This window comes from Cryptomeria japonica, chromosome 9, assembly GCF_030272615.1.
Source record: "Cryptomeria japonica chromosome 9, Sugi_1.0, whole genome shotgun sequence".
Taxonomy (NCBI): Eukaryota; Viridiplantae; Streptophyta; class Pinopsida; order Cupressales; family Cupressaceae; genus Cryptomeria; species Cryptomeria japonica.
Window position 1 is genome coordinate 726,396,610 of NC_081413.1, and position 8,556 is coordinate 726,405,165.

Sequence of the window (8,556 nt, forward strand, 5' to 3'; positions counted from 1 at the left end):
AACATACCTTGCCATGTTGCTCTTGTTGATCCCTCTTGCATGGTTAATTGTTGGTGTAAATAATTATTCATCATGGATATTATTACACTTACTTAAATTTACTTAGGAAATGCATTTCATAGTAGTTTGGGTATGAGACACTTTGGTGTTTGTGCCACATTGGGATAGTGTGTGTAGGAGAATTTCCACCTTTTATGGTGTTGATCTTGTTGTTACACTCCACATTCAGTGGGTGATCCACCTCATGTGGAATATTATATTGTTTCTCCTACCTACCCACACCTATTTCCTACCTACCCTTGTTTCTTATTGAGCCACATGTCACGTTTGTGTGCTCACATATCCATATAGCCTTGCCTATATAAGCAGGTTCATATTCATTGTATGTAATGCTTAATGATCCAGTTGATCATATTTTTCATCATGATAGAATACAGTTTATTTCTATCATCTATTTTGTTCTCTCTTATTTTTGCTTTCCTTTGCCTCTTGATCTTGGCAAAATCTCACATGGTATCAGAGCCATTAGAGTGTCATTGGTTTGCTAATTGAGAGAAATTTGATGTTATTTGGGGTTTGCATTTTGGATCTTTCTATTGCAAGTTTTTATTGAAGCTTGATGGGTCAAATATGAGGTTATCATTGGATTGAGGAGGTCCAAGAAAGTTAGCTTTTCCTTTTGTTTCATCCAAATCAGACTTCGGAGGCCAAATCTAGAGGCATTTGAAGTTTGACGTTGTGGTGGAAATTTTCCAGAAATTATAATTTTGCAGGCAATTTTCAAATAGCGATATCTCACTCATCTGGACTCGCTTTTTTGAGCAATTTTTTTTGGGGGGGGTAGAATTTCATGATCTGTACAATGGTGCAGGATTTTTCTATTTCTCGGATATAGGTTTTTCGAAAATTGTGAAATCTTGATTTTTACAACTTTGGAGGCTTCATTTGGGCTCATATGGACTCCTTTTTAGGTGCCATTTTTTTTTAAAGTGCATATTTTTCATCTACTTTCATAATCTACCATTTGTTTGCAGTAATTTTAAGTAGAAATTGTACTTTCATTATTTGGCCATTTTTGGCATATTTGGTACTTGCATTTTGCTTGGATCTCAGTTTAGATCACTAGCAGTATTTGTTGAAGTCTCCTAGATCTCATTTTGAGAAGTTGTAAATTGAAATCAAAAGTCCACTTTGCCTTGTTTTGCAAGTGGCCCATTGTATATGCACTAAGTATAAAGTGCCAAATCACCATTTTGGGGGGATTTCTTTGATTGAGTGAATTTGGGAGGGTGTCTCTTGTGCTTTTGTGCTCTTGTGTTCCTTCCTTTTTGCTGCGATGGGTTCTTATAAGTTTCCTCTCTTAACTCCTCATAATTATGCTACTTGGAAAATTGATGCATGGAGTAAACTTATGGGAAAAGGACTAAATCATTACATTGATGGAACTATTGTTGCTCCCGTTGATCCTAAGGTTGATCCAGTTGGTCACTTGGATTGGCTCACTAAAAATATCATGGCAATTGGTACCTTAAGAAATTATGTATCAAAGGATCTCATTTTTCATATTGAGAAATGTACTCTAATCAAGGATGCTTGGAAAAAGTTTCAAGACTTATATGGTCAAGTTGATGAGATTAGGGGATATCAAATTGATAGTGATCTCACCATATTAGATCCCAAGAACTTTGATACTATACAAGATTATGTCACTAAGGCAAATGAGTTGATGGCACAACTCAAAGATTATGGCATTGATAAGAAGGATACTCAATTGATATTCAACTTGATAGGCAAGCTTCCACAAGAATATTCAACATTTGTTTCTAGTTTCCAAACCCATAGGATGACAATGGGTTCAAGCTACACAATGCCTACATTTGATGCTTTCAATGAAATGTTGATGATGGAACAAACTAAGTTGATAAGAATGGGCATTCTTAAGGCTTCTAAGTCTCAAGCATTAGTGGCAAATCAAGGGAACAAAGGAAATCAAGGAAAGGGCAACTCAAACAAGAAGAAATGGCAATCAAAGCCTAAGGACAAAGCACCATCTTCTCCACAACAAGGAGATACATCCTCTTCCAAGAGGGATAATTCACCAAAGAGGGAGAGACCTACTTGTGCCTGTTGTAAAAAGGTTGGTCATGAGGAGCGTCGTTGCCATTCTAAGAAGATTGATGAGCTCACACATATCCTCAAAAAGCATAACATTGATTTTCCTAATGTCTACAAGAAGGATGATTCATCAACTTCCACTTCCTCACATTCAAAAGGAAAAGGGCAAGCATTCATGGCTTCTACAAGTGGGAAGACTCACACTTTTGGGACAAGAAAAGGAAAAGCTCTATGTGCTACTATCAGTCATGATTCAAAGAGATGGCTTCTAGATTCAGGGGCTTCTCATCATATGGCATCTTCGCAGTCTATGTTCTCTATATTTGAGCCTTGCACCATGCCACATATTTTGATGGGTAATCATACATAAATGGATGTGATTGGGAAAGGATCTATTGACATTGGGGATAACTCCTTCAATGATGTGTTGTGTGTACCCCACTTGACAAACAATCTCCTTTCTATCTATCAAATCACACATGGCGCAACTAAGAGAATTGTGGAGTTCACACCTGAGTCAGTTTTCATTAGAGACTTGGAGACTAGAGCTATCATTGCGACTGGGGTGGTTGATCATGCATCTCAGTTATACTCCTTTTCAGATTTTGTTGATGATGATGATTTCACATTTGATGATTCTACACATGTTGATCACACTTCTTGTGATGGTTTAGATTTTGAGGAGAACTTTGGGCACTTGAACATGGGGATTCTCACATGTGAACCCGTTCTTGAGTCTTGTATTTCATCTCCTCATATTGATATCACATCACCTATTGCACCTAATAATGCGGATAGTGCGATAGTTTTACCTTCATGTGATTCAGTGCAGCAGGATATTCATTGTCTTCCAGCTTCAGATTCATGGGATGATTACTTGACAGACATTGCAGGTTTATTTATGGAATCCTACATTGTAGATTTGGGAGACATCATTGATGACATTCATCTTCTCTTTGATGAAGATGATCCTTCTTCGATTGTTGCGAGGGAACACTCTGACCCTCTTGTTCATTCTCTACATGATCATTCTTTCAAGGTTGACATGATTGTGGATACTTATGTACAGTAGTTGGAGGAGGTCTCTTTATTTTTTGAGGAGACATGTGAGTCTTTGGGACATGTTCTACATCCATCTCCACTAGATCTTGGAGTGCCATTTTCAGCAGTGTGGCACAGTTTACCACCTTTGGAGGGGGTATCTTTCAGCATCGACATGGGGACACTTGAGTAGTTTTCAGAGATTCCTTTCATCACGAGTTTTCTTCATACATCTTCCCTTCATGATTGGGGAGACTTCATGGATACACCTTTGGTTTTGTTTCTTCCTAAGGGGAGGAATATTGTTCGACGTTCGTGGAGTACTTTCTTCATACATCGAGCTTCTATCATTGGTACAGATTCCACATTGAGGGGGGGGCTTCCTAACTTCTCTTCTTCTCTCATATGGGGGGGACTTTTTCCTCACATGGGGTTTTGTCCTTTACATACTTCTATGAGAGTTCTTTGTATCTAGTTTTCATCTCTCTTTTTTTGGGGGGGCGGGGGGTTTCCCATTGGGTTTTTCTCTCTTTCTCCACTTTGTGAGAGATTTCCTTGCATTGGTTTTCATGCATTTGCATTTGTACATGGGTACCTAACATGGCCTAGTAGTCGGGACCCATCTTGTATTGCTTAGTTGCATTGTAGACTTAAGTGCATTCCCCTAAGTTGCACTTAAGGGGGGGTGTTGGTGTAAATAATTATTCATCATGGATATTATTACACTTACTTAAGTTTACTAAGGAAATGCATTTCATAGTAGTTTGGGTATGAGACACTTTGGTGTTTGTGCCACATTGGGATAGTGTGTGTAGGAGAATTTCCACCTTTTATGGTGTTGATCTTGTTGTTACACTCCACATTCAGTGGGTGATCCACCTCATGTGGAATATTATATTGTTTCTCCTACCTACCCTTGTTTCTTATTGAGCCACATGTCATGTTTGTGTGCTCACATATCCATATAGCCTTGCCTATATAAGCAGGCTCATATTCATTGTATGTAATGCTTGATGATCCAATTGATCATATTTTTCATCATGATAGAATATAGTTTATTTCTATCATCTATTTTGTTCTCTCTTATTTGTGCTTTTCATTGCCTCTTGATCTTGGCAAAATCTCACATTAATGTTATCATTGAGGAATACCTCTTCACTTTATGACTGCATAAATTGATCTATGATGACTCTAATGTGGTTGTGAAGTTATTTGATGTATTCTCTTGTCCTACCATTGGTTCTATCACCCTTCCTATTGAAGTTCACATTAAATCTATGGATGTCCACTTTTCTATCATTCTTTCTTCTGAGCAATTTTGTGTGAAGTTGGGCTACCCTTGGCTATCTTCCATGAAGGCTATTGCTTTTCCAATTCATAAGTGTTTGAAATTCCCCCATAATGGAGAAATCATAACTGTGAACCGTAGATTATTTTTCCCATCCTAAAGAACCCCCAGTGTTCCTATTGATCTCTTTTGGCCTAGGCAATTTGAATCTCTTCCACAAAGGAGCGATGCTCTTTCTCAATCTTATAAAAAATGGAAGAAAGATATGATCTTCCCCTTGAGTCAACCTAGATCCCCAACACTTGACATTCTCATCCTTCTTGAATATGAAATCCTTCCCCTAACAGATAGGACTAATCTTCCTCCTAAGGAAAATCCTCAACCTATTCCTATGGATGTGACTATGTCTTCTCCTAAGAAGAACACCAATATTCCTCCTAAGTTTAGACCTGTACCACCTCCCCATGATGGACTCGGTCTCCTTCCTACACCTAATATTCCTCTTTCATATGGCGCAATTCCACCTCCTTTCTCTTATAGAGAGAAGAGGCCCACCTCTCCTCTTGTCCAACCTAAAAGACCTCAACTGAAGCCTTCAACTATCACAGAGGAGATTGTTCCTCCTTTCATAAATATTCTTCCTCCTTCTCAATCTTCCACTAAGACTCAAAAAAATCATTGTGCAAGAGACCACTGACAAAGGAATCATGCTCGAGCTTGTGAAGTTTTTCCTCAACCAATTCCATCTCCCAAGACTCTAACAATTGATATGATTCCATTTTCTCCCAAGCAAGATGTTGAACCTACATCTCCAAATCCTAAGTTGCACAAAATATGTGATGGTTTTACTCCTATATGTGTTCTTATTCCTCTTTCTATGAATGAGTGAAAATTCTATGAATGATGGCAAAAAAAATCCTAATACTTCTGATAGTGATTATGAATATGTTGATGTGGACAAGCATTTATCAACTGAATTTTTACAAACCGTAATCCTAGCTCCTAGAATCGAACAAAGTGGCTTATCACATGAACATAGTCCTTGTTTGGATCTTGCCATAGCTCCATCTATTGTGCTTGATATTGCTCCTCTGTCATGTTGCTCGCCTTCCAAAAATAGTGATCAACAAGAATGGGAGGCGGATGTCCTGCTAGATTAGCAATATTAGCACTATAGATTTTCTCTCTCTCTCCTTTCTTGTTCTTTTGTGACTATTCTTCTATGTGTATCCCTGTTCTTCTATTTTTCCCTCAATATCTACTTGAGGATGATGCAAAGAATTGACATCTCTTTTGGTCTCTTTCATGTTGACTCGAAAGACATCCTCTCTTCCCTTTCATCTAAGATAGTGTCCTTTCTTTGGGGAATGACAATTATTATATGCACACATACATATATGATATACATGAGTTATCATACAACATACTGACCCTAAGGAAAGCAAAACTACCTCATGTTTTGTGTTCATTATCCTTGGGTTTACTCCTCAACTAGGGGCTAAATCCTTGCGAGAATGTGCTCCCTCTCTTCTCTCTCTTGGGTGTATCCTACCTTAAAGAAATTTATCCTGGTAAGGCACACGTGATTGCTTTAATGTGGGGGCATACACTCTGCTCATATTCTCCTTCTTGATAGTTGAAGTTATTTAGTGAACTTGGGTTTGCTTTATAATTTGGGTATCTTTTTTTTTCATGACTCATAGTGAGGGGAACCTTGCTACTTGCAGTCATGGTTTTCCCTTCTTGATCTTCCCTTTTACTTTGTCAATCGATGTCGTAAGATCCTTAGTCCACTGGGGGATTGGTGCATCTTGCCTCTTTGATGTGGTAGAAGTCTTTCAATCTTGTTTCCTTGTACTTTACTAGTAGTATTGTCATACACTTATACTCCCACTAAAATGGAGTCATGAAATTGCGACCCTTACAATTTTTGACCACATTAGGGTCTTCACGTTGGTGATTTGAATCCCTAAGCCCGATCACAGACTTGCTCAACCCCCGAAAATTGCCTTGTGCTTCCCTCCGCACTACCGGAACCTGCTTCATGTCCTGAGACAAGGGAAAGACAGGGGTGTAGTGCCCATGTCCTTCTAGGACAGGGGCATTATACCCTTGTCCTTCTAGGACAGGGGCATTGTGCCCTTGTCCTTGCCCTATTTTAAGGCCCCCTATGTACTATCTTTGCATTGGACATTGCATAAAGTGTGAAAAACCTTCCCTGTGATGGAAAATCAGTCAGTTAACCCCAATTGATGAGTATATAAGTCACATTCCCCCCCCGCCAATTGGCATAAGTTTAATAAGTGGGACAAGTGGGAATACATGAGATCATGCATTCCTTTCCAACATTGAGCATTCTCGAGTCTCCCTTCAAGGCTAGTTGTTGCATTCAAGTCAAAGATTAAACCATTGAAGAGGAGATCCCTTTCAACATTCAATTCAATACAAGTAGATATATCCACATTCTATCTACAACCTCCCTTGAGGTGACTTACATTTAAGGCTTTCATTTACATTTACTTGCAAGTACTTTCTTTCATCATTTGGTTAATTCCAAAACTGGGGCTTGACCTGAAGGCAAACCCCCAATACTAACCCCTTTTCCTCTCTTTTCTATGTGTAGGTTGTAGGTGCACAACTGTGTTTGCAGATTCAAACTCCATTTTCAGAGGCGGAAAAACCCTTTTCGTTTCGCATATTTTTGGGAGGACCGTGGACACTTTCAACATGATCCTGATAACTTTTCCTCAAATTCATAGGGCAGCTTCGGCTCGACATATTATAGCTAGCTCCAAGTGCACAACTTCATCTCACGCTTCTATGTCAAGTTATAATCAGTTCTTTGCTACTTTTACACTTAACATAATTCAATAATTTTCCATTCTAAAAGAGGGGTTCGCTTATCATTTATATCCCATTATCAATTCATTTATTATTCAATCTCCGTCCTAAGAGATTGGATCTAGTGAATTCCCCCTCTTTTAAATGTAATGTGAATAAGGTGTTTGAAGGGAAATCCGCAGTGACTTTCATCTCTCCTCGGAGGGAAGAAAAGATTTCCTCTTGATCTCTCCATCATTCACCCCTTTTCACCATTACATATTTATCAAGATTTGCATGTCAAAATAGAGTACTTCCACAAGTGTGATGTTTCCCTAGCATTGGAAACAAAGTGAGGTTGTAAATCACAATTATCTTTCCCTAAGGTTAAAACAATAATAAAAAATAAATTCAAAAATATTTCCAAATTTCAACACCAATTCCACATAATTGTAAAAACATAGTTTTCTATCCACAACAACTATAAGGGGAGTTTGATATCAAACATCACATGCGGCAAACCTTGTCATAGGTGTTAGCACCAAAATCATTCCTTGTATAATGCTTTTATAAGAGTTATGGCTCCTACTTGACAACTCTAGTTCTTTCATGATAGCTACATGAAGGTTTAAAAACATAACAAACTATCAATTTTATCCCAAAAAGTGTTCAAAAAATATTATAAGATAATTAGTGATGTACTAAAGGGAATTTGATGGTGCCTTCAAGGTAGGCCATATATCTAATGATCTTTTTCAAAACCTTCTTTCTAAACTACCTTCCTACCATCCTTTAAATTAAGTTCTACAAACTAAATGCTATTTTGAGTGAAAATAAAGGGTCAATTATTCAATGAAGGTTTTTAAAGGTTGGAAATACTCCAAAATAACTTCCAAGACTATTTAATGGTTTCATGTGAGTTTTGAGGGTTTAATCTAATGGATAACACTTGATAATTTTTTAATGTATGAACGATAGGGTAAGTGCACAAAGATGGTGGTGGGTATAAGTAGACACTTTTTTTTTTGAAATCAGGTGAACCTGAACTTGGACGAAAAATTTGAAAGTCATCCACTCAATATATGAAGATAATCAAATAACAAATATTGTACTACTCTTAATCTTGTTTCCAAACTACTAAACTTTTTCAAAATTGGATAAGATTGAGGGGGTCAAATCCTTCATGCATGAAAACAGACCCTGATTTTTTCTTTAAAAATAAACTTAGTGTCTGAAGTGCGCATAAACAAAGTCACGGTTAGATTTAGTATTTTGACAAATCCTTTGGCAAA